Source organism: Tamandua tetradactyla, chromosome X (assembly GCF_023851605.1).
Source record: "Tamandua tetradactyla isolate mTamTet1 chromosome X, mTamTet1.pri, whole genome shotgun sequence".
NCBI classification, from domain to species: domain Eukaryota; kingdom Metazoa; phylum Chordata; class Mammalia; order Pilosa; family Myrmecophagidae; genus Tamandua; species Tamandua tetradactyla.
This window is the reverse complement of record NC_135353.1, coordinates 102662414-102689517: the sequence shown is the minus strand read 5'-3', so window position 1 is coordinate 102689517 and position 27104 is coordinate 102662414. Positions and strand designations below refer to the sequence as shown.

At 37.1% G+C, this 27104-nt stretch overlaps 1 protein-coding gene and 1 pseudogene across 1 annotated transcript in view; one reads left to right on the top strand and one right to left on the bottom strand.

Moving 5' to 3' along the window:
• The window catches only part of LOC143671513 (ectodysplasin-A-like), a 474212-nt gene that overhangs the window by 31902 nt on the left and 415206 nt on the right, over window positions 1-27104 (top strand). The gene's annotated exons all lie outside the window — the stretch shown is intronic.
• On the bottom strand, window positions 16483-17415 carry LOC143670988 (NAD-capped RNA hydrolase NUDT12 pseudogene; annotated as a pseudogene).

Here is a 27104-nt window from a genome sequence, read left to right as displayed (position 1 = left end):
CCCACAATGGAGATCCCATTTCAAACCCACTAGAATGGCTGTAATCAGAAAGATGGTCAATAACAAGTAGAGTTGTGGAGACACTGGAACCCTCATACATTGGTAGTGGGAATTTAAAATGATATAGCAGCTATTTTGGAAAAATGTTGGCAGTTCCTCAAAAAGTTAATGTTGAATTAACATGATCCAGAAATTCCATACATAGGTTTATGCTCAAAAGAGAATTGCAAACATATGTTCACACAATAACTTGTATACAAATATTCATAGCAGCATTATTCATAACAACCAAAAAGTAGAACCATCTCAAATGTCCATCAACTGGTGAATGGATAAACAAAATGTGGTCTCTCCATACAATGGAATATTATTCAGCTATAAAAAGGAATGAACTACTGATTCATGCTGTAATATGGATGAACATTGAAAACATTCTGTGAAAGACACCAACCACACAAAAGCCAAATATTGTATGATTCCATTTATGTGAAATGTCCATAATAGGCAAATATACAGGTAGAAAATTAGTGGTTGCCTGGAGTTGGTGGTGGGAATTGGTATTAATTGTGTATGGGTATGAGGGAACTTTTTGGGGGTATGAAAATGTTCTAAAACTGACTTATGACAGCCAAGGTGGTAGCAGTGGGACTAGAAAGAAAGGGAATGATGCAAGAAACATCATGAAGTTACATACTTAGGTAAAGTTACTAGAACTCATTGAATTGAACACCTAAAATGGGTGTATATAAACTATATCTCAATAAAACTATTATTTAAAAAGTAGATGTAGAATATGGTCAATTAATATGTGAGGGATGTTGGTTGTTTCTGAGTATGGTGCCTATCTTTAGAGGAAGAGAATCTTACTAGTACTGGTAAAAACTATTCCCCAAGTAGCTGGGCTTAAGATGGTATGTGTTACTGTGTTAACAATATAGCAAATAAGACTCATATACTCATTTAAATTTTACTCCAGTTATTCTATTAGCAGTTATACTGGTTTTTTTTTTCAATCTGACAGAAATGTATACTCCTTTATTCTCAACAAGCAGTGGTCCTTATTCAAAACCATTCATCCCAATTACCATAGAGCTTTTTACCCCCTAACAGACATGTCTCCAGCTCCAATCCAGAATCATTTCAATCAGAAGCTTCAGACATGTGGCTCTAGGCATGTATAATTTGAAAAGCTGTGTGGATGATTCTATTATATTCTACTGGGTGAGAGCCTGTGGTTTACAGAATTGTCAATGGCTTAGAACCTTGGGTGTACATGGGGCTCAGTGGCTACCTGCACTAGAGTGAGTGTGTAGGAATCAAGGGTTTTGGCCCATAATGATCTCTCTAGCCTTCTGCCTGTCTCTGTCTTCCTGTCATTCTCTCTCTCTCTCTTTTTCTCTCTCTTACTCTCATGCTCATTCTGTATGATAGACACAGCTAGTTCTTCCCAGATCCTACTTAGAAAATGTTCTAGAATTGTAGGATTAAAATAGTTTATGTATATTATCTATTGTAGTGGTTTTTAACCAGGGCTTAGTTATACCTAGGGAACTTTTAAAAAACGTACATGTCCCTGGCTCCACCCTGACATATATCATCAGAACTTTTAGCATGGAACCATGAAATTATTCCATATTTTGGAATAAAAGCTTCTAAGGTGATGCTGACGTTCATCTCCATTTGAGAAGTACTGCTCTGAAGGAAGAAATAAAAGAGTATAAAGGATATAACATTTGGTTCCCTCCAAATGTTGTGCCTAGCATCAGCTCCCAGCTCCCCTGTTAAGAATCATTAGATATTTATTACCTTATTGGGACTACCTTTGGAAACCCCTGGACCATGAGCTTGGGTGGTAGTGAATGCTTAATAAACATCTCTGTGTGATATCATTTGGGAAATCAATTCATAAATTTTGCCTTTTGGGGTAGAGGTGTTAGATTTCTTAGGTAGCTCCTCAACCAGATGGATGATGCTAGGATAGCCCAAGTTGGAGAAAGGCTCCTTGTCTCGTGCGATTTCTTGGAGACTTCTCTGCTATTAATAGCTAAAGCCACTTTAAAATAATGGACTTCTGAGTAATTTTTCTTTATGTACATCCAGAGTTGTGTTTGCCAATGGGTCTGCACTTCAGAGTTGAAGAGTAATTTTTATTGGAGTGAAGGCATATAGCAGTGGTTGAAACGAATCAGCCATAATGAAGTTGATTTTCAAAGGGAGAGTGCTTTTGAATTTTATTTTTTGTTTTGGGGATTGTTTTCTTACTTCATTCTGCTATGCTAGTTGCCTTACAAGGGCAAAGAAAGCTTGAACATTAGTAGGTTTTTGGATGAACCCATAATGCTCTGTCCCTAGAAGCACTGAGTGCTTCTCAAGCACTTTTGCTCTGTAGTCTGACTCTCACATTGGGTGTGCCAGTTTGAAAGAATTATGTACCCTAGAAAAGCCGTGTTTTAATCCTGATCCATCTTCTGGAGGCAGCCACCTTGGAAAGGGTGGGATTGCCACTTTTTAAAGCCCCAAAGATAAATGATGCTCAGACTTTGAAATCTAATGGAGTTTGCCCTGCGGGTTTATGAAACTACTTGGATCCAGTGATCCTTGTGTTCCTTCCAATTCCTCCCTATAGAAATGGGTATATGTATCCTATGATGACTATTCTTCCTTTGTTTGTTGACAGCAAATAAGTAGTTCTGAGTTTTTTTTTTTTTTACTTATTCTTAGTTTTGCAGGTCCAGAACTAGAGAAGAATTTTGCCTTAGGACATGCCTATAGCTGGCTTTGATGAGATTTTGTACTGCTTCTGATTTGTATTGCATTTGCATTGTTATGGAAATTGTTTAAGGCTTTCTGATATTGTGATGGGGTGGATATATTTTGTGTATGGGAAAAACATGTCTTTTTTAGGTTTCAGAGGGCAGAATGTGCCAGTTTGAAAGGATTATGTACCCTAGAAAAGCCATGTTTTGATCCTGATCCCTCTTGTGGAGACAGCCATTTCTTTTAATCCCTATTCAGTATTGTAGATTGGAAACTTCATTAGATTATTTCCCAGAGATGTGGCATTCAACTGTGGGTATTAACCTTTGATTAGAGGGAGATGTGACTCCACCCATTCCAGGTGAGTCTTGATTATTTTACTGGAATCCTTTCAAAGAGGAAACATTTTGGAAAGCTTCAGAGCCACGAGAACCATAAGAGCCCTTATAGCCAGAGACCTTTAGAGATGAAGAAGGAAAACGCCCCTGGGGGAGCTTCATGAAATGAGGAGCTTTTGGGTATATACCAAATAGTGCTATTGCTGGTTCATAGGGCAACTTGATATTTAGTTTTCTAAGGAACCACTAAACAGCCTTCCATAGTGGCTGTACCATTATACATTCCCAGCAGCAGTGCTAAGTGTCACAGTTTCTCCCCATCCTCTCCAATATTTATTGTTTCCTATTTGCTTAATAGCAGCCATTCTTATAGGTGTGAGGTAGTGTCTCATTGTAGTCTTGATCTGCATTTCCCTTACAGCCAATGAAAATGGGCATTTCTTCATGTGCTTTTGAGCCATCTGTATTTGCTCTTCAGAAAAATGCCTATTCATATCTTTAGCCCATTTTATGTTTGGGTTGTTTCTTCTTTTGTCGTTGAGTTATGTGATTTCTTTGTATATATAGGAAACCAAACCTTTGTCCGATATGTGATTTCCAAATATTTTCTCCCATTGAGTTGGCTGCCTCTTCACATTTTTGACAAAGTCTTTTGAGGTGCAGAAGCATTTGATTTTGAAGAGATGAAAGTAATGACACAAACAGACATTTGCACACTGAAGTTCATAGCAGCATTATTCACGATTGCCAAAAGATGGAAACAAACCAAATGCCCAACAGATGAGTGGATCAACAAAATATGCTATATACATACGATGGAATATTATACAGCAGTAAGACAAAATGACGTCCTGAAGCACATGACAAGATGGATGAGCCTTGAGGACATAATGCTGAGTGAAATTAGCCAGACACAAAAGGATAGCTACTGTATGATTCCACTTTTATGTATAAAGGTATAATGAGAAGCTTATAATACAGAACATAGGGGACTTAGAGGTACATAGAAGCTACAGATGGGTGAATGGTTAGCTAATGAGGTTGAACTCCAATGTAAGGGAATAGATAGAAGTGTAGGCGGTTCTCTAGTGGGTCTGTAAGTAATAATTACCATATTGAAGATGAACAAGATTCCTCTAGGTGTACTGTTAAGTCCTTGATTTTTGCTCTTTCTTGTTTTTTAATATAGGCATTTAGGACAATAAATTTTCCTCTCAGCGCAACCTTTGCCACATCCCATAAGTTTTCGATAAGTTGTATTCTCATTTTCATTCATCTCCACATAGCTACTGATTTCTCTAACAATTTCTTCTTTGACCCACTGGTTGTTTAAGAGTGTGTTATTTAATCTCCATATATTTGTGAATGTTCTCGTTCTTTGGTGGTTATTGAGATCCAGCTTCATCCCATTGTGATCAGAGAACATGCTTTGAATAATTTTAATATTTTTAAATTTATAAAGACCTGTTTTGTGCCCCAGCATATGATCTATCCTGGAGAATGTTCCATGAGCCCTAGAGAAGAATGTATATCCTGGTGTTTTGGGGTGCAATGACCTATATATGTCTGTTAGGTCTAATTCATTTATCAAGTTATTTAACTTCTCAATTCCCCAGTTGATCTTCTGTCTGGTTGTTCTATCTAAAGAGAAGAGTGGTGTATTGAATCTCCTACTATTGTTGTTGAAACATCTATTGCTCCCTTCAGTTTTGCCAATGTCTATCCCATGTACTTTGGAGCTCCTTGATTGGGAGCATAATATTTATGATTGCTATATGTTCTTGGTGAATTGACCCTTTAATTAGTATATAGTGTCCTTCTTTATCTCTTATGATGCCTTTACATTTAAAATCTATTTTGTCTGACATTAGTATAGCTCCTCCATGCGTAGAGCTGTGGCAGCAGGTCAACATTACGGCTTTGTGGATTGGGGGCAGATGTGACCCGGCTGTGCAGGTCAGCTCTTTCTCAGAGGTGGGAAGTGTGGCTGAGGGCCATGTGCATGCACAGTTCTAGGATTGCTGTAAACTGAGGTTCCCAGAGCTGTATCATGTGATTGGGGGCACGTGAACATGTGTGGATCTAGGAGTGCCATAAAGTGATGCTCAGAGATCAGGGGGTGCAGGGTGAGGCTGTGTGACACTATAGGCAGGGGAGCATGTGTAGCCTGGGCATGGAGATTAGTGCCCTTGGCCGTTATGCTCTGGCCACGGCCTGTAGGGAACATAGAGGGGGAAACAGTGCTTAGGAGGTGTGAGGAGAGGTGGGTTGGGCTGCACTTGGGGTGGGGGTATGGGACAGGTACATGCACTGGGTGCTGGTGGGGAGAGGGCTCCTGGAGTGCAGGGAATGGGAGCAGATGATGGGGTTCCTGTGCATGGGGTGTGGGATGAGTTGCAGGTCATGCGGCTTTGTTGTTGAGGGTAGCATGTCCAAGGAACGCAGCCTGGCTTACTTCCTGGTCCTCAGCTCCCGTTGGTGTACTCCTGTGGACTCCACACCTCCACACCAGGCCCCAGCTTTCAGCCTCTCAGTTCCTGGGCCTCTGCAACTAGATCTGCCCTATGTGGTGCAGCAGGCTCTCCCAGGTCAGCCGCACTTCCAAATCACTGCCTCAGTTGCCCTCCTGTCCCTTCTCTAACTTTTCCGTGGAACAGGGCTAATCTCAAGCTATTCTAGTTGGCCATCCTCCCGGAAGTTAATCTGAGTTGAAACTTCTTACACTGACATTCCAAGCCCTCTGAAATCTGGGTTTGACCTACTCTGACATTCTTCTTATTACTCTTTATATGCTTCTTGCTTAATACAGAATATTCCCTTCAATGGTCTCTCCCATTCTCGTCTTTTTCACACATTTCCCAAGGTAGAATGTCTTTTCTACCCCACTCTGCCTCACAGAACCTTCTGGGGCCTGCACAGTTCAACTTATATCGTACCTCTTTAGTGATTTTTTCCTTCCCCATTCATCTCAGCACTTCTCATTTGGTGCTGTATTGTGTTGTAGGTTATCCTGTTTCCTTAGTCAGGCAGGAAGTTTTTTTTTTCCTGCCAATTCTTGTTCAGTTTAATTTTCCAAATAATTTTTCATTAGAGAAATTATAAGTTTACAAAAAATCATGCAGAAAAAAACAGCATTCCCATATACACCTCATTGTTACCACCTTTCATTAGTATTCTACAATTGTTACAGTAGATGAAATAGTATTATTATAATTGTACTAGTAACTGTAGTCTATGGTTTACATTAGGGTTCCTCATTTGTGTTATTCAGTCCTATGTTTTTTAAAATTTTTATTCTAGTAACATAAATATAACCTAAAATTTTCCCTTTTTATCATATTCAAGTATATAATTCAGTGCTGTGAATTAAGTTCACGATGTTGTGTTACAATCATCACCATCCATTACCAAAAGTTTTCCATCATTCCAAACAGAGACTGTGCAATTTAGGCATTAACTTGGCATTTCCTATCCACCTCAGACCCTGATAACTTGTATTCTAGTTTCTGACTCTATATATTTGCTTATTCTAATTATTTCATTATTTCTAAACTTTTTGTGTCTGACTGATTTCACTCAATGTGATTTCTTCATGGTTCATCCATGTTGTTGCATAAATCAGAGCTTCATTCCTTTTTAATGCTGAATAATATTCCATTGTATGTATATACCACATTTTATTTATCCATTCATTGGTTGATTGACATTTGAGTTGCTTCCATCTTTTGGCAACTGTGAATAATGCTGCTGTGAGTGTTGCTGAGTAATATCTTTTCAAGTCCCTACTTGCAATTCTTTTGGGTATATACCTAGAAGTGGGATTGCTGGGTCATATGGTGATCCTATATTTAATTTTTTTTTTCATTTTTTCCCATACGATCTTTATTACTCCAGTGATTTTCCTTTTCAACATTTCTACATCAGACAAATAAACAAAATTATTTATTTTGTCTATCATACATGATTATTAACTTTGCAATCCTCAAGTGTCCTAGGAGGAAAGAGAATGAGGTATAGTGTAGACAAAAAAATCATTTGCAGCATTTAGTAAATTTTCACATCAAAAACCTCTACAGTTAGATCCTAGCCAGTGAGACTCTTTTTGAGGATGCAGGGGATCAGTAATACTACCCTGTCTAGATAAAACATCCACTCCCAATTAGTCAGTGTTCCCAGGCTCCTTTATTTAGCATCTTACCCTGTCTGTACTGACTGTCAAACTTGCATGCTCTCCTTTCCCAGTCCTTTAGCCAGGGTTCTGGTTTACCATAAGACCTAGACCTCTTATATTTATAGATAAACTCCTATTTTTGTGCTTTGAATTTGTGTTACCCTAGATATTTTTCTACTAGAGAAAATTACCCTTTTTAAGCTTAACAAACATATATTTCACTGGAAACTGACCACCCACACCCAGAACACTATTTAGAGCCTGATAGCTGGTTCTTAAGCCTTAATAAAATATGCATTGGGACATTTTATCCTAAATAAATTATCACTGTATCTGTTTTATAAAATGTTTCCAACTATTGGGCGGGCCACGGTGGCTCAGCAGGCAGGAATGCTTGCCTGCGATGCCAGAGGACCTGGGTTCGATTCCCAGTGCCTGCCCATGTAAAAAAAAAAAAAAGATGTTTCCATCTATTATTTTGCTGTTTCTACATCAGCAACAGAGTTCTGAGACCAGCCGTTTACTGTTGTGTGTTATGTGAGATTTACGGTAGTTTTATTGGCTACTGACAAACTTACACTTCTTTCCATCTCATGGTCTTATCTTTTGTTTTTCCATTCTTTTCTGCCTTCACCCAAATCCCTGATTCTCTGAAAGACCTAATAATTTTTCCAACTAAGCGAAATATGTGGGCTTCTATTCCTTCTTTGTCCTACCATAAACAGTAAACCAGTGAAAATTTAAAAATGCAAAGGTTAGAAAAATATTAGACAATAAAAGCACACATTATACTATATATATAACTTTAAATTCAAAGATAAAGATTATTCTCATGTATGTGTGTGTGTATTTGATCCCAAACTATAAAACTTAAGATCCAAATCAAAATTGTAATTCTTCCAAATATGGAAACTTTCTTTTTCAAGGTTTTTTTAGTTTTTTCTATACCTCATTAATTCTAATCAGGGAATAATGCTTAAAATTGGGCTTCTTCCATTTTCAAAAGAAATTTATGAAAATATATTAAAAAAACACACAGTACACAAAAGAGAAAACAGATAGATACATATATTAATCTATTTTCTTCATTTCTATTAGAATACCTTCATGGCATTTGCACCTCTATCATTTCTAGAAGTGGCTATTCTATTCACATGCAGGTTTCACCTCTTAGAGGTTAGAAATTTAAGAATAATTATTAATACAATAATTTACTTAGATACTGGTTTTCCCTGAGCACAGGATTAAATATCCTGAACTAAATTTATAAATACATTTTGTTGCAGCTTCATATTTTACTTCCTTTTTCTAGTGAAACCTGGACTTTAAGATGTAACCTTAGAATGTACAAGTACTAAAAGTACAGTTGGATTGAAAATGAATGTCAAACCATTTTACTTTATAATCAAGATACATCATTTACCATGTACTAATGTAGTTCAAATTTTATTAAGCATCTAAATATCATATCTAAGTCTTTATTTGATTTAAAGTCCTGATATCAATAAGCATTCATCAATTACTAAAATCACTGCTCATCAGTAAAATAAAGTTTTGTTTTGTTTTGTTTTGCATGGGCAGGCACCATAAATCAAACCCGGGTCTCTGGCATGGCAGGCAAGAACTCTGCCTGCTGAGCCACAGGGACCCGCCCAGTAAAATAAAGTTTTATCTGAGCAAATTATCTTAAGTTAAATACATTTTAAGTTTCTCTAATTTTAACAATATTTGTTGAGTGAAATTTATTCTCAGAGGCTCTTCTTTTAATTTATTCTACATATATTCTTAGTAATAATTTATATATCCTATAGGAGGGAAAATCCTGGAACTGGTTTATACAGTATACACTGTTGGTAAATAATTAGGTGTGTAACCTTCACCAATTAATTAAATTCACCTTTCCGAACTTCCTATTTCTTTTTTTTATTAATTAAAAAATTAACTAACACAACATTTAGAAATCATTCCATTCTACATATACAATCAGTAATTCTTAATATCATCACATCGATGCATATTCATCATTTCTTAGTACATTTGCATCGATTTAGAAAAAGAAATAGAAAGACAACAGAAAAAAATAAAACGATAATAGAGAGAAAAATAAAAAATAAAAAATAAAAACAAAAACAACAAAAAAACTATACCTCAGATGCAGCTTCATTCAGTGTTTTAACATAATTACATTACAATTAGGTAGTATTGTGCTGTCCATTTCTGAGTTTTTGTATCCAGTCTTGTTGCACAGTCTGTATCCCTTCAGTTCCAGTTACCCATTATCTTACCCTATTTCTATCTCCTGATGGTCTCTGTTACCAATGACATATTCCAAGTTTATTCTCTAATGTTGGTTCACATCAGTGGGACCATACAGTATTTGTCCTTTAGTTTTTGGCTAGTCTCACTCAGCATAATGTTCTCTAGGTCCATCCATGTTATTACATGCTTCATAAGTTTATTCTGTCTTAAAGCTGCATAATATTCCATCGTATGTATATACCACAGTTTGTTTAGCCACTCGTCTGTTGATGGACATTTTGGCTGTTTTCATTTCTTTGCAATTGTAAATAATGCTGCTATAAACATTGGTGTGCAAATGTCCGTTTGTGTCTTTGCCCATATGTCCTCTGAGTAGATACCTAGCAATGGTATTGCTGGGTCATATGGCAATTCTATATTCAGCTTTTTGAGGAACCGCCAAACTGCCTTCCACAGTGGTTGCACCATTTGACATTCCCACCAGCAGAGGATAAGTGTGCCTCTTTCACTGCATCCTCTCCAGCACTTGTCATTTTCTGTTTTGTTGATAATGGCCATTCTGGTGGGTGTGAGATGATATCTCATTGTGGTTTTGATTTGCATTTCTCGAATGGCCAGGGACATTGAGCATCTCTTCGTGTGCCTTTTGGCCATTTGTATTTCCTCTTCTGAGAGGTGTCTGTTCAAGTCTTTTTCCCATTTTGTAATTGGATTGGCTGTCTTTTTGTTGTTGAGTTGAAAAACCTCTTTATAAATTCTGAACACTAGACCTTTATCTGATATGTCGTTTCCAAATATTGTCTCCCATTGTGTAGGCTGTCTTTCTACTTTCTTGATGAAGTTCTTTGATGCACAAAAGTGTTTAATTTTGAGGAGCTCCCATTTATTTATTTCTTTCTTCAGTGCTCTTGCTTTAGGTTTAAGGTCCATAAAACTGCCTCCAATTGTAAGATTCATAAGATATCTCCCTACATTTTCTTCTAACTGTTTTATGGTCTTAGACCTAATGTTTAGATCTTTGATCCATTTTGAGTTAACTTTTATATACGGTGTGAAATACAGGTCCTCTTTCATTCATTTGCATATGGATATCCAGTTCCCTAGGCACCATTTATTGAAGAGACTGTTCTGTCCCAGGTGAGTTGGCTTGACTGCCTTATCAAAGATCAAATGTCCATAGATGAGAGGGTCTATATCTGAGCACTCTATTCGATTCCATTGGTCGATATATCTATCTTTATGCCAATACCATGCTGTTTTGACCACTGTGGCTTCATAATATGCCTTAAAGTCAGGCAGTGCAAGACCTCCAGCTTCGTTCTTTCTCCTCAAGATGTTTTTAGCAATTCGGGGCACCCTGCCCTTCCAGATAAATTTGCTTATTGGTTTTTCTATTTCTGAAAAATAAGTTGTTGGGATTTTGATTGGTATTGCATTGAATCTGTAAATCAATTTAGATAGGATTGACATCTTAACTATATTTAGTCTTCCAATCCATGAACACGGTATGCCCGTCCATCTATTTAGGTCTTCTGTGATTTCTTTTAGCAGTTTTTTGTAGTTTTATTTATATAGGTTTTTTGTCTCTTTAGTTAAATTTATTCCTAGGTATTTTATTCTTTTAGTTGCAATTGTAAATGGGATTTGTTTCTTGATTTCCCCCTCAACTTGTTCATTGCTAGTGTATAGAAATGCTACAGATTTTTGAATGTTGATCTTGTAACCTGCTACTTTGCTGTACTCATTTATTAGCTCTAGTAGTTTTCTTGTGGATTTTTCCGGGTTTTCGACGTATAGTATCATATCGTCTGCAAACAGTGATAGTTTTACTTCTTTCTTTCCAATTTTGATGCCTTGTATTTCTTTTTCTTGTCTAATTGCTCTGGCTAGAACCTCCAACACAATGTTGAACAATAGTGGTGATAGTGGACATCCTTGTCTTGTTCCTGATCTTAGGGGGAAAGTTTTCAATTTTTCCCCATTGCGGATGATATTAGCTGTGGGTTTTTCATATATTCCGTCTATCATTTTAAGGAAGTTCCCTTGTATTCCTATCTTTTGAAGTGTTTTCAACAGGAAAGGATGTTGAATCTTTGCAAATGCCTTCTCTGCATCAATTGAGATGATCATGCGATTTTTCTGCTTTGATTTGTTGATATGGTGTATTACATTAATTGATTTTCTTATGTTGAACCATCCTTGCATACCTGGGATGAATCCTACTTGTTCATGATGAATAATTCTTTTAATGTGTTGTTGGATACGATTTGCTAGAATTTTATTGAGGATTTTTGCATCTATATTCATTAGAGAGATTGGCCTGTATTTTTCTTTGTTTGTAATATCTTTGCCTGGTTTTGGTATGAGGGTGATGTTGGCTTCATAGAATGAATTAGGTAGTTTTCCCTCCGCTTTGATTTTTTTGAAGAGTTTGAGGAGAGTTGGTACTAATTCTTTCTGGAATGTTTGATAGAATTCACATGTGAAGCCATCTGGTCCTGGACTTTTCTTTTTAGGAAGCTTTTGAACGACTGATTCAATTTCTTTACTTGTGATTGGTTTGTTGAGGTCATCTATGTCTTCTTGAGTCAAAGTTGGTTGTTCATGTCTTTCCAGGAACCCGTCCATTTCCTCTAAATTGTTGTATTTATTAGCGTAAAGGTGTTCATAGTATCCTCTTATTACCTCCTTTATTTCTGTGAGGTCAGTAGTTATGTCTCCTCTTCCATTTCTGATCCTATTTATTTGCATCCTCTCTCTTCTTCTTTTTGTCAATCTTGCTAAGGGCCATCAATCTTGTTGATTTTCTCATAGAACCAGCTTCTGGTCTTATTGATTTTCTCTATTGTTTTCATGTTCTCAATTTCATTTATTTCTGCTCTAATCTTTGTTATGTCTTTCCTTTTGCTTGCTTTGGGGTTAGTTTGCTGTTCTTTGTCCAGTTCTTCCAAGTGGTCAGTTAATTCCTGAATTTTGCCCTTTCTTCTTTTTTGATATAGGCATTTAGGGCAATAAATTTCCCTCTTGCACTGCCTTTGCTGCGTCCCATAGGTTTTGATATGTTGTGGTTTCATTTTCATTTGTCTCGAGATATTTACTAATTTCTCTTGCAATTTCTTCCTTGACCCACTGGTTGTTTAAGAGTGTGTTTTTGAGCCTCCACGTATTTGTGAATTTTCTGGCACTCTGCCTATTGTTGATTTCCAACTTCATTCCTTTACGATCTGAGAAAGTGTTGTGTATGATTTCAATCTTTTTAAATTTGTTGAAACTTGCTTTGTGACCCAGCATATGGTCTATCTTTGAGAATGATCCATGAGCACTTGAGAAAAAGGTGTATCATGCTGTTGTGGGGTGTAATGTCCTATAAATGTCTGTTAAGTCTAGCTCATTTATTGTAATATTCAAATTCTCTGTTTCTTTATTGATCCTCTGTCTACATGTTTTGTCCATTGATGAGAGTGGGGAATTGAAGTCTCCAACTTTTATGGTAGATGTGTCTGTTTCCCTTTTCAGTATTTGTAGTGTATTCCTCATGTATTTTGGGGCATTCTGATAGGTGTGTAAATATTTATGATTGTTAAGTCTTCTTGTTTAATTGTTCCTTTTATTAGTAGATAGTATCGTTCTTTGCCTCTTTTAACTGTTTTACATTTGAAGTCTAATTTGTTGGATATTAGTATAGCTACTCCTGCTCTTTTCTGGTTGTTATTTGCATGAAACATCTTTTCCCAACCTTTCACTTTCAACCTATGTTTATCTTTGGGTCTAAAATGTGTTTCCTGTAGACAACATATAGAAGGATCCTGTTTTTTAATCCATTCTGCCAGTCTATGTCTTTTGATTGGGGAATTCAGTCCATTAACATTTAGTGTCATTACTGTTTGGGTAATACTTTCCTCTACCATTTTGCCTTCTGTATTATGTATATCATATCTAATTTTCCTTCTTTCTACACTCTTCTCCTCACCTCTCTCTTCTGTCTTTTCGTATCTGACTCTAGTGCTCCGTTTAGTATTTCTTGCAGAGCTGGTCTCTTGGTCACAAATTCTCTCAGTGACTTTTTGTCTGAAAATGTTTTAATTTCTCCCTCATTTTTGAAGGACAGTTTTGCTGGATATAGAATTCTTGGCAGTTTTTCTCTTTTAGTAATTTAAATATATCATCCCACTGTCTTCTTGCCTCCGTGGTTTCTGCTGAGAAATCTACACATAGATTTCTTATTGGGTTTCCCTTGTATGTGATGGATTGTTTTTCTCTTGCTGCTCTCAAGATCCTCTCTTTCTCTTTGACCTCTGACATTCTAACTAGTAAGTGTCTTGGAGAACGCCTATTTGGATCTATTCTCTTTGGGGTGCGCTGCACTTCTTGGATCTGTAATTTTAGGTCTTTCATAACAGTTGGAAAATTTTCAGTGATAATTTCTTCCATTAGTTTTTCTCCTCCTTTTCCCTTCTCTTCTCCTTCTGGGACACCCACAACACGTATATTTGCACGCTTAATATTATCATTCAATTCCCTGAGCCCCTGCTCAAATTTTTCCATTCTTTTCCCTATAGTTTCTGTTTCTTTTTGGATTTCAGATGTTCCATCCTCCAGTTCACTAATTCTAACCTCTGTCTCTTGAAATTTACCATTGTAGGTTTCCATTTTTTTCATCTCTTCTACTGTATCTTTCATGCCCATAAGTTCTGTGATTTATTTTTTCAGACTTTCCATTTCTTCTTTTTGTTCATCCCATGCCTTCCTCATGTCCTCCCTCAATTTATTGATTTGGTTTTTAAAGAGGTTTTCCATTTCTGTTCGTATATTCAGAATTAGTTGTCTCAGCTCCTGTATCTCATTTGTACTATTGGTTTGTTCCTTTGACTGGGCCATATTTTCAATTTTCCTGGTGTGATTTGTTATTTTTTGCTGGCATCTGGACATTTAATCAGATTTCCCTGAGTGTGAGACCCAGCAGGTTGAAAGACTTTCCTGTGAAGTCTCTGGGCTCTGTTTTTTTATCCTGCCCAGTATGTGGCGCTTGTCTGCCTGCGGGTCCCACCAGGAAAAGATGTTGTGGCTCCTTTATTAATGCCAGTATTGGTGTTTGGTTGGACCCAGTCCCTGCCACTGTCGGAGACTCCCTCCTCTTCCTCCAGGCAGCTGCCTCTGTGTGTGTGTGTGGGGGCACCGGCTGCTGGCCGCCGTGGCTTGGGGAACTTGCTGATCCAAGACTCGCCGCCGGAGCACGAAGCCGCCTGTGGGGGAGTGGCGCTGCTCGCCGGCCTCCGCGGCTTGCGGAACTCGCTGATCCGAAACTCGCCACCGGACTGAGAAGCTGTCTGTGGGGGAGGGGCGCCGGTCTCCGGCCGCCGCGGCTTGGGGAACTTGCTTATCCAAGACTTGTAGCCGGTCCAGGAAGCCTCCCACAAGAGAGGGTTGCCGGCCGCCGCAGCTTGGGGAACTTGCCTCTCCGAGACTCTCAGCTGGTCCGAGAAGGAGGGAGTGAGGGGCGCCGGCCGCCAGCCGCCGCAGCCCGGGAAGTGCGCACCCCTCAGGGAGCTCACCGCAGCGGAGTCTTGCAGCCGGTCCAGCCAGTCCAGACTGGGATACGCTGTGTGTCTGGTCCCTGCTGTGGCCCCAGGAGCTGTTCTGCACTGTTTCTGGTCACCTAGTAGTTGCTCTGGAGGAGGAACTAAGACGCGTGTACCTTACTAAGCTGCCATCTTGGCCCCCCCCTTCTTGAGCCCTATTTCTTATATATAACATGAGGAGAGTGAACTTCATACATTGTCCCTAAGATCTCTTCCAGTTTTAACATACAAAGATCCAAATTATGTAAATGTATAACATTTATAAATTTCCTTTTAAAACAATTTCAATACAGCCTTATAAAACATGACAATTTCTCTGTTACAAAATTGCGAAGCATATAAATTACTTTCTCTGGATTCTTACTAATAAAGTCAGTAAATACACTTATTTTATAAAGGCTTTTTCAAATCTGTTGAAATAAAGTAAAAAACCAAGAGATGGTAATTGATTATAATAAATATTGTTGCTAGAGATTATATAATTTTTTGCTACTGAAGATACATCTCTCATCACATAATGACATGAAGCCAGTGTTTTTATTACATATGTAAACCTATCTGGAATTTATTTAGTGTCTGATATTTGTGAAAAATTCCTTTCAAATACATTTAATTTCAGTGTGCTAAAACAGAGAATCTTGACTTGTCTTAACAACTTTGGGTAAAACTTAGAGGTAAATAGATATATTCATTAATTTTAGGTTTAAGAGGAGGTCACAGACACACTGGTAAGTTGTCACTTAAATTCTCCCTACACAAGGACATGATATTCTGAGATGATTCGTGCAGTTAGTTTTTAAAACAGAAAATTCTCAAATGAGACCAGTAGCAACACTATTAATAGCACTACTCCTCAAAACAATGGAATCAGGATATATGGGATTACAATGTAAAGAGGAACAAAAATCAGCTATGAACAACTTAAAAGAAAGTTATAGTAAGTAAAAGATTAGAAATCAATACAAACTCAGTTATTAAAATTATGCTGCTTCATTTCTCATATTAGGCACATTAATGCTCAATCTAATGCTTACAAGAGATACTAAGATAACTGATCAAAATTTAGGTCCATTCACATTTTTAGAACGTATTTGTTCACAATATGTTATCTCTTAGTGGAAATTAATTTTGTGAAATACAATGGTGAAGCATAGCCAAAAATAATGTTTGGAAAAAGCTGTTTCAGATCTAACAGAATCTGAAGTAACGTAATTTATAAAAATATGAATTGTGTGGTCAAGATGGAAAACATTTTGAAAACACAATATGCTATTTTGAGTTGTGACATTCTGAAGAGCACTGAATATTTCTAATCTCACTTGAGGAATAAGTGGTAATTAGAAATCAAATAATACTAAAACAAAGACCCGTTCTTAATTTAGAGATTGGGGTTCATTCCAATCCAGTGTTTGATTAACTGATGTGTAATAGCTTGGCTTGGTGGCATAAAGAATGCCTGTTGCTTCCCTTTGGTCAGAACATCCATAACCTGGTCTCTAGTGAACCATCGGGCATCCTCTATTTCATTCTTGTCAACTTTAATTTCTGTAGACACTGCCACAGCTAAGCAACCAATCATTAAGGGGGAGGGCATTGGCCATGGTTGACAAGAGACATACTGAACATGGTCAACTTTGACTCCACTTTCCTCTTCTCATTCTCTCCGAACAGCATCTTCTATTGTCTCCCCAGGTTCAATAGATCCAGCAAGGCAAGTAAACATGCCTGGGGGAAATCTTTTTTGCCTGCCTAAAAGACATTTAGTCCCATCTGGATGAACAACTTGCATGATCACTACGGGATCAACTCTTGGATATGATATATTGTGAATTCCATGGAGGCTAGGACAGTCTTCTTTTAAACATACTCTTTTATAGCCGCCTTCTTCAATTTTAGTGGCACTTCCACAGGTTGGGCAGAACTTTTATCGACTGTGCCAGGCAAGAACAGATCTTGCTTGAGCTACAACCCCAGCTTCTTTTTCTTTAAATTGTAGAAGTGCTGGCATTGGAGGATGAAGAAAATAACAATTTTCATGTCTTTGCTTAAATTCTTCGGCGGCAATTGGATCTATACCAAGAGCAAACCAGGCAACCAACCCATCTTCCTCTTCTTTCTCAGCATTATTAACTAATTCTTTTTTCATTTCAAGTTCTACTCCAAGGAAAACCAAAGTGATCTTCTCAGGCTGAGCCAAATACTCTTTTATATCTGTGTAGTTCAGGTGACAAAGTCTGACTTCTAGTTGCTGGGAACTTTCTTTATTGCCACTCTTTCTCAAGGAGAAATTGGACAACATCTGGATGCCCATTCCTTGCAGCATACATTAAAGCAGTCCAACCATTTTCAGACGTTTCATTGAGAAGAGATGGAGAATGACTGAATATTACTGTTAATTTGGCAATATCTCCTTCAGCAGCTGAAGAGTGAAACTGGGAAATCATTTCTTGTTTTGGATTTCTTTTTACAGAAGACATTTCTACCCAAATGTGACCAGAGTAGAGGCTGGTTAGGATGTAGTTGAAGGACAGGAAAAATCCCATTCTTACTTTTCCTGGCGCTGGATGGAGCCCCTCTCCTATATTTAATTTTTTGAAGAGCTGCCAAACTGTCTTCCACAGTGGCTGTACTATTTTTTCTTTTTTCTTTTGCATGGGCAGGCATCAGGAATTGAACCTGGGTCTCTGGCATGGTAGGCAAGAACTCTGCCACTGAACCACCATCACCCGCCTGACTGTACCATTTTACATGCCCAACAACAATGAATCACTGTTGCTATTCCTCTGCAGCTTCCCCACCACTTGTTATTTTCATTAGCCATTCTAATGGGTGTGAAGTGGTATCACATTGTGGTTTTCACTTGTTTTCCTAATGGCTAATGATACTGAACATCTTTTCATATGCTTTTTGGCCATTTGTATATCTTTTTTGGAGAAATCAGACAGGAAGGTTTTTGAAGGCAGAGACTATTAAATGTTTTTGAAGCTCCTATATTTACAGCGGTAATAACTACTCTTTTAAAGATCAAAGTAAGTTTAAGGTATTAAAACATTCCTCCTCATCAGTGAGTCGAAAAGTATTTGCAAAGTCCCCTTCAAGGAATGGTGAGAAAGGGGGAAAACTCAACTTCCCCAAGTTGAATTCTTGATATTCTCACAAGCAGTGGGGACAACCAAAGCTATAGGCTGAGCCCCAAGTCTTGGGGTTTGTTCATATGAAACTTAACCCCACAAAGGATAGGTCAAGCCTACTTAAAATTAGGCCTAAGAGTCACCCCCAAGAGAGCCTCTTTAGTTGCTCAGATGTGGCCTCTCTCTCCAGCCAACACAACAAGCAAACTCACCACCCTCCCCCTGTCTATGTGGGACATGACTCCCAGGGGTGTGGACCTTCCTGGCAACATGGGAATCCTAGAATGAACTGTGATTCAGTATCAAGGGATTGAGAAAAGCCCTAGAATGAGCTGAGACTCAGCATCAAGGGATTGAGAAAAACCCTAGAAAGAGCTGAGACTCAGCATTAAGGGATTGAGAATACTTTCTTGACCAAAAGGAGGAAGAGTGAAATGAGACAAAGTGTCAATGGCTGGGAGATTCCAAACAGAGTCAAGAGGTTATCCTGGAGGTTATTCTTATGCATCAAGTAGATATCATCTTCTTATTCAAGATATAATGGAGAGGCTGGAGGGAACTGCCTGAAAATGTAGAGCTGTGTTCCAGTAGCCATGTTTCTTGAGGATGATTGAATAATGATATAGCTTTCACAATGTGACTGTGTGATTGTGAAACCTTGTGTCTGATGCTCCTTTTATCTACCTTGTCAACAGATGAGTAGAACATATGGAATAAAAATAAATAATAGGGGGAACAAATGTTAAAATAAATTTAGTATGAAATGCTAATGAAAGCGAGGGGTATGGGGTATGATATGTATAATCTTTTTTTTTCTGTTTTCGTTTTATTTTCTGTTATCTTTTTATTTCTTTTTCTGAATTGATGCAAATGTTCTAAGAAATGATCATGATGATGAATATGCAACTATGTGATGATATTATGAATTACTGATTATATATTTAGAACAGAATGATCAAAATAGGAATGTTTGCATTTGCATTGTGTTTTTTTGGTATTTAAAAAATAAAATTAAAAAATTAAAAAAAAATCTCAAGAAAAAAACATTCCTCCTAATATTGAACTCTAAAACACAGTTGTACACATTGAACTGGGGGGAGATATAATGCTACTTTAGAATCTAGTGATTATTTCTGGGTTGTCATTAGGGCTTCATTCTGTTAGAGTCCTGTTTAAGGTCAAGCATAGTCACAGAAAGCATATTGGAACCTACAGCTCCCTCCTTCAATTCCTTTCCCTCTTTAAAATCCTTAAAACCCTTCTGCATAATAGACATTCATGTTACATTTTAACCTACTATATACTTTTAATATCCTTAACCCAGCAAGCCCTTGCCTTTACAATTCATTTCCCCTTACAGACTGAAGGTAACGCAGTTTCTTAGCTTTCAGCTTCTGATTTGCCTGGTCGGTCGTGGTAGGTTCCACACCCAAGTTTCTTTTCAAGTTGCAAGCCTCCCCCACCCCCATTATGTATCAGAGTTCCCTTACCTTCTTGCTTGTATTTTTAAAAATATCTCATTTAATATGTAAACATGGGTAAGCCCTTAAGGCAGTGATTCTGTGTATCTTTTATAACACAAAGTATGCCAGTGTTAATGGCCTAGAGAAAAACCAGGGTTGTAGTTTTGTGTGCAACTACCTGTGCGTGTATGGGGGCAGGGGGAGTAATAGAGAGACTGATTATGTTTGTGTATATATGCATTTAAGTAGTAAACATTAGAGTTATTTCTACTGGGCGATGTAGTGTTATATATCATAGCATTATAGGTTATTTAGAATTTGCCTTTTGACGTCATTCCATTCACAGCAGTTTCAGTGTTTGCATCACTTCTGACAGGATACAGACAGACACAATTTGTGACCAGAGGATGATGGTGTTACAAAGATATATTTACCAACCACAGATATTGTGTATGTAGATTTAAATTTCTGCCATGGATTGTTAAATCCACTAATATTTATCTGAAAAGCATTTCTAGGAAGCATGTAATTCATAGTTAATGATATTAAAAACATAATTCCATATAGTACTACTATTTCGTCAAGTACCTTCTCACACTTCTGGGTTAATCCATTTTCTTCTCAGCCTGTCTTCACCTATTCATTCAAAAAAAATCTGGCTACCGCTTGCTAAACCCGAGTGCCATATGCTTCTTTCGGTTTATTTTGGAGATTTGTATAGTCTTGGAAGTTGTGAGAAGAGTATGGAAATGAGTTCTAGCTCTTCACTTAACCAAGGAGTGCATTTCAGTGTCCTTATTTGTAAATTGGGAAAGGCAGTACCTTCCTTGCCTCCTTCACAGCTTCGCTGTGGTTCAAGTGCACATTTGTTTCTATTTTCAGTTATTCTGAGGATCAAATGCAAATATATGTGAAAAAATATAAAGCTGTAAATATATTTCTTAGAGAACTTGACAAATCTGTTTCTTTGTTTCCTTAATTGTATAAAACTCTCCTTCAAATTGTTACCTCATATCTTCCATGTAGTTGCTTTGTTGACATAAATTCACTGGGATTGAAGATAGTATTTGCATTTCTTCAGGTTGCATGCCTTTATGTGTTGTGCTAATTTACTTTATTTACAAATGTTTTCTTACATCATGGCTGTCTGACAGTTTCTTCCCATGTGTGGTAGAAGGAGAATTAGACTGGAAGTTGGGAGACAGGGGTTCAGGTCCCAAACTAGTTACTTTCACCTAGTTAAATTCTGTCATCTTACCTAGGTCACTTAACCTTCCTGGCTCTTGGTTTCTTCATCTGTAAAATGTCAGAGATTGAAGTAAGCCTCTTCTGACAATAAGGTCTCTTCTAAAGATAGCAAATTTACCACTGAAGCTAAATAGAAGCCCTGCTGCTTTTTTTTTTTTCCTTCAGATTTTTCTTTCCCTGTTTCCCCCTTGAGAATCAGTGGCCTAATAGAGTACAAATGTCCTAGCTGGCCATTCAAGACCCACTAGAATATTTGTTTGCCAGCATTATCTACTGTTCTGACAGGATCTCCAGTTATATAAATAATGGTTTTCTTAGTGCACATTTCTTACGTTCATTGCCACTTGTGTCATGCCCCCTGTTAGAATACTCATCTTTAAGGAAAAGGTTAAATTTCACACTTTCTATAAAGCCTTTCCTAATCACTTAGCACTTAGTAATTTTATTTTCTTTTTTATCTGAATTCAGTTCAGCATTTCTCACATGATAGTCACTGTACTTGGCATTGTAGGAGATAGAAAGATAAAATAAGTCCTTAGCATTAGAGACAGGCTGAAGTTTGGGATGAACCTTCTAGGCGGAGGGGTGGAGCTTACAGTCTATAATATTACAGTCAATAATAATGTGTTATGGGTTGAACTGTGTCCCCCACAAAATATATTGAATTCCTAACCCTTGATACCTGTGAATGTAATTGTATTTGGAAATTGGATCATTGCAAAAAGAATTAGTTAAGTTAAAATGAGTTCATATTGGAGTGGGGTGGACCCTTAATCCAATATGACTGTTATCCTTACAAGAAGGGGAGAGAAGACACAGATAGACATAAAATGAGAAGACAGTTGTATGATGACTGGGGCAGACTGAAGCACAAAGGCTGCAGACAGACTACAAAAAACTAGGCAGAGGCAAGGGAGGAGTCTGTCCTACAAATTTTAGACTTCTGCCTCAAGAACTGCGAAACAATAAATTTGTTGTTTTAAACCATCCAAATTGTGGTACTTTGTTACAGCAGCTATGAGTAGTATGTTACCATATAGTATGAAATTGTGGTGCATTGGTTGTTTATTGGCTACCCAGCCTTCACTTCTTTTTCCTAATAGTATTGCAGCTTCCTTTGGGAGTAGTACCTGTCCATTATTGGGTAGAATCATGGTGGCATGGCTCCCACAGTAGAGGCCAAAGGGACCAGGTCCTTCTTTTTACTACCTAATACAACTAGAGAACAGCAGCCACATGATGTAAGGTCAACCAGCTAATGCTGTCTTTTAGGACTTTGATTCTTGAGTGATTGATAAAGGAAGACTAAAGAGGAGGCATTCATTCCTCCAAGGCATAGGACCCTGTTCATAAGTCCTGTTTTTTGGCCCCCAGAGCTGTCTTGATTTCCTGCTTGTTCCCATACCTGGTCCTTCTGCCTTCCTGTGGCATCTGAGAACTCCTGATAGCCTTCCATCAAATGTCTTCTTGCTTTACTTAGCCAGAGTCAGTATATGCTGCTTATTTTCAAGAAAACCCTAACTGATACACAGACCATTGAGAGGGAGAAGCACTATATTACAACTTAATAAGTGTGTAAAGAATTGTCTTGAAAGTTAATTTTTTAAAATTTCAAATGCTTTGTAATTCTGAACTCTTGGAGCATGTGGATAATTTTTAATGTTTATTATTCCATTCCTCTGACTTGGTAAATAAATATGTTGCTCCTCAGATATTGAACTTTCATATATAGAGAAAATAACGTTTTGCCCTCTGATTTAAGTAGTAGCAGTTTTGGTGCTTTATTGACTCTTTCCACTGGGCCAAATGTCTGTTTACCCTAAACTTCAGGTGATAGTGTTCTGTCCCTCTCCTAATTTTCATTCTTCACCCCAGAAGACACTACCTCCTTTGCAGTCTTCTCAAGTGAAGGCTGCCTATTCTATTCTCCAGATATCACAGGATTAGTGTGAGGCTGAGGGAGGTTTTTATTTACAAATTTTCAAACTTTGCAAATACTCTATTCTCACTGAGCAACAACTCCCCCATTCCCCCTCCCTCCATCCCTGGTAACCTCTAATTTAGTTTCTGTCTGAATGAATTTGCTTCATGTAGATATTTCATATAAGGCCATCATGTGATGACTGAGGAAGTCTTAAGACTTTCATATAAGTGGAAGAACTCAGTATTTGTCTTTGTGTGCTTTGCTTAATTCACTTAGCATGTTTTCAAGGTTCATCAATGTTTCAGCTTGTATCAGACTTCATTCCTTCTTTTGGCCCAGTAATATTCCATTGTATGTATGTACAACATTTTGTTTATCCATTCATCTGTTGATGGACACTTGGATTGTTTCCACCTTTGGGCTGTTGTTAATAATGCTGCTATGAACATTGGTGACCAAGTATTTGTGTGTGTTCCTGTTTTCATTTCTTTTAGGTATATACTTAGGAGTGGAATTGCCAGTTCATATGGTAATTCTTTATTAAACTTTCTGAGGAATTGCCAAAATGTTTTCCACAGTGGCTACACCATTTTATATTCCCACCAGCAATGCACAAATGTTCCAATTTCTCCATACCGTGGCCAGCACTTGATATTTTCTGTTTTCTAATGATAGCCATCTTATTGTGATTTTGATTTGCATTTCCTGAAGTACTAAAAACATAGAACATTTTTTTCATGTACTTATTGCTCATTTGTATATCTTTGGAGAAATGTCTATACAAGTCCTTTGCCCATTATTTAATTGGGTTATATGTCTTTTCATTGTTCACTTGAAATAATTCTAAATATATCCTAGATACTAGACCCATATTAAACATATGTTTTAGAAATATTTTCTCCCATTCTGTGGGTTGTCATTTTTTTTAAACTCTCCTATTTTATTTTAATTTAATCTGTTGCGGTGAGCTTTCTTATCTTTTTGTTTGTTTGTTTGTTTGTTTCCTACCTCTCCCGATGTTCTCTCAGGTTGATGTTGGTATTTCCTGCATTTACACCCTTGGCTGTTTGCTCTTGTTATTCTATACATTCTCCCAGTGTGACCTCTTTTAAACTCATAGATTTAATTGACATCTATGTGGAGATGATTTTGAAATCAAATTTGCAACCCTTACCTCTTTTTTGTGCTCCATACCCAGTAAGCTCTAGTACCATTTCTATTGGAAATCTCTACCTGAGTATCCAATAAGGGAGCTTAAAGTCAACATCCAAGCCAGAAATCTGAGAGTTGTTCTAGACTCCTCTTTCTCCTACCCCACCACATTCTAACACCAAGTCCTATCGATTCTCTTTAATGTTTCTTTAATCTATCCTCTCATTTCACTGACTACTTCCTCAAATGCCATATTCACTCCCACCTGGCTTAGTTTAATTTCTAGTATTTTTGAAGTTCAGCTCAAGTGTCACCTTTTCCAGAAAAGTTTCCCTGACTGCTATCTGCCAGGTATGAAATAGCTGCTCTTTGGTATTCCCATTGAATTCTATGCTTACTCTTGTCATTGCACTTAACTATAATACTGTACCATGTGATGTTGATTAGCTTGTCTGTGTTCTCTACTACACTGAGATTCTTCCTTACTATATCCTTTCTTTTTTTAAACATTTTTATTGTGAAATATATATACCGAAAAGTGATAAATTTCAAAGTACATTTTAACAAATAGTTTTAGAACAAATTTTGAAGAATTGTGAGTTACAATTCCACCATTTCAGGTATTTCCTTCTAGCTGCTCTAAGACACTGGAGACTAAAAAGAAATATCAATATAATGATTCAGTAGTCATACTCATTTGTTAAATCCTATCTTCTCTGATACAACTCCTTCCCCTTTGATCCTTCTCCTTCTCTTTAGGGATATTTGGCCAATGACCTTTCTGACTTAACTTCTTCATGTTGAAAAGGGTTATCAGCATTATGGGGTGGGGGATGCAACTGGTTGATACTGTTAGAGAGACTGGTAACTCTGGGTTTTAGGGCTTATCTGGCCTAGGAACCATCTGGAGGTTATAGGTTTCTGACAAATAAACTTAGTGAGTGAAAATTTTAGAGTCTCAGATAGAACCCTGGATATTCTTTAGGGACAAAACCCTTTCTTTTATGACTTTATTCTCAGTGTTTAGCACAAACTCCTGTACACAGTAGGTATTCAAACTTTTTTCACTTTTTCTTTTTTTAGTGCTCAAACTTTTGAAAGAATATAGATGTGATACTTCATTATGAATCTTTAGACAGAATAATATTCAAGGAATGTGTGCTTTCTTGCTACTGAAGCTTTTTGTTATCATAGCTGTCAACTTATTGAGAGAATTCTATTATTAGTTGGGAACTGGACTTGTGTAAGGTGAAGAAAAGATTAATTGTGTTCTGTTAGAGATGTCATCTTACTTTCTCCATTGTGCTCCAGTGGAATGTTGCAAGGTTGTGGCAGTATCACAACTGGGATGAGGAGGTGGAGGGACAGGACAAACAGACTTTTAAATCAGTAACTTTTTTTAGCATTGCCCCCCCCCTCAGGTCCTACCTGAGTCCTCTCAGGTAGGACCTGAGAGACTACCTGGTACAGGTCCTTCTGCCTTCAAGCAGGTGAATTCCAAAGAATTCATGAAAATGGTTGCTGAGGAGCTCTTTATAACCTCTTTGGGAAGAATCATCACAGCATTCTGAAGCTTTCTCCAAAATACTTCTTCTTTTATTGATTCCAGTAAACTAATCAAGACCCATGTAGAATGGGTAGAGACACATATCCATCTAGTCAAGTTTAATACCCACAAATGATTGAGTCATATGTCCATGGAGATAACCTAATCAAGTTTCCAACTTATAGTACTAAATAGGTATTAGAAGAAACAGTTGCTCCCACAAGATTGATTAGTATTGAAACATAGGCTTTTCTAGGGTACATAAATCCTTTCAAACTGGCACATATGGTAATTTTATGTTAAACAGCTTTCCACTGCAGCTGCATCAGTTTACTCTCCTGACAGCAATTCACAAGGGTTCCAATTTCTTTCTATTCTTGACAACACTTGTTATTTTTCAATTTTTAAATAATAGCCAATCTAGTGGGTGTGAAGTAACTCATTGTCATCTTGATTTGCATTTCTCTCATGACTAATGATATACATGTTTTCGTATGCTTATTGGCCATTGTGTAGTATCTTTGGAGAAATATCTATTCAAATACTTTCCCCAATTTTTAATAGGGGCCATTGTTCTTCTTGTTTTTGTGTTGTAGAGATTCTTCATATACCCTGGATATTATACCTTTATCAAATATATGATTTGCAAATATTTTTCCCATTCTGTAGGTTGTCTTTTCGCTTTCTGGATAATTTCCTTTGATGCAGAAAAGAATTTAATTTTTATGAAGTCTAACTTATCTATTTTTTCTTTTATTGCTCAGAGTTTTGGTGTCATCTAAGAATGTGCTGCCAAATTGTAGAACTTGAGATTATTCCCCTGTGTTTTCTTCTAATAGTTTTATAGTTTTAGCTCTTACACTTAGGTAGAGGATGTTTATTTGAGGTAATTTTTGTATATAGTGTGAAGTAAGGGTCGAATTTCATTCCTTTGTATATGGATATCCAGTTTTCTCAGAACAATTTATTGAAGCAACTATTTTTTTTTCTCATCGAATGTACTTGGCACCTTGTGAAAAATCATGTGACTATAGAGATGAGGATTTCTGAACTTCCAGTTCTATTCCATTCCATTGATCTGTTTTTATGGCAGTACCACATTGTTTAGATTACTATAGCTTTGTACTACATTTTGAAATCAGGAAGTGCGAGGTTTCCAAGTTTGTAATTCTTTTTCAAGATGGATTTGGCTTTTCTGGACCCCTTGCAATTCCATAACAATATGATGATTGCTTTTTCCATTTCTTCAAAAGTGATTCCTGTAATTTTGATTGGGATTGCATTGAATCTGTAAATCATTTTGGGCATTACTAATATCTTAACAATATTAAATTTTCCAGTCTGTGAATATGGGAGGCTTTTCTATTTATTTTTGTTGTATTTAATTTCTTTCAGCAAGTTTTTGCAGTTTTCAGTTTAAAGTCTTATTTATAGCCTTAGTTAAATTTATTCTTAGATATTTTAATCTTTTAGATGCTATTATAAGTGGAAATGTTTTCTTGATTTCATTTTTAGATTGTTCATTGCTGGTATAGA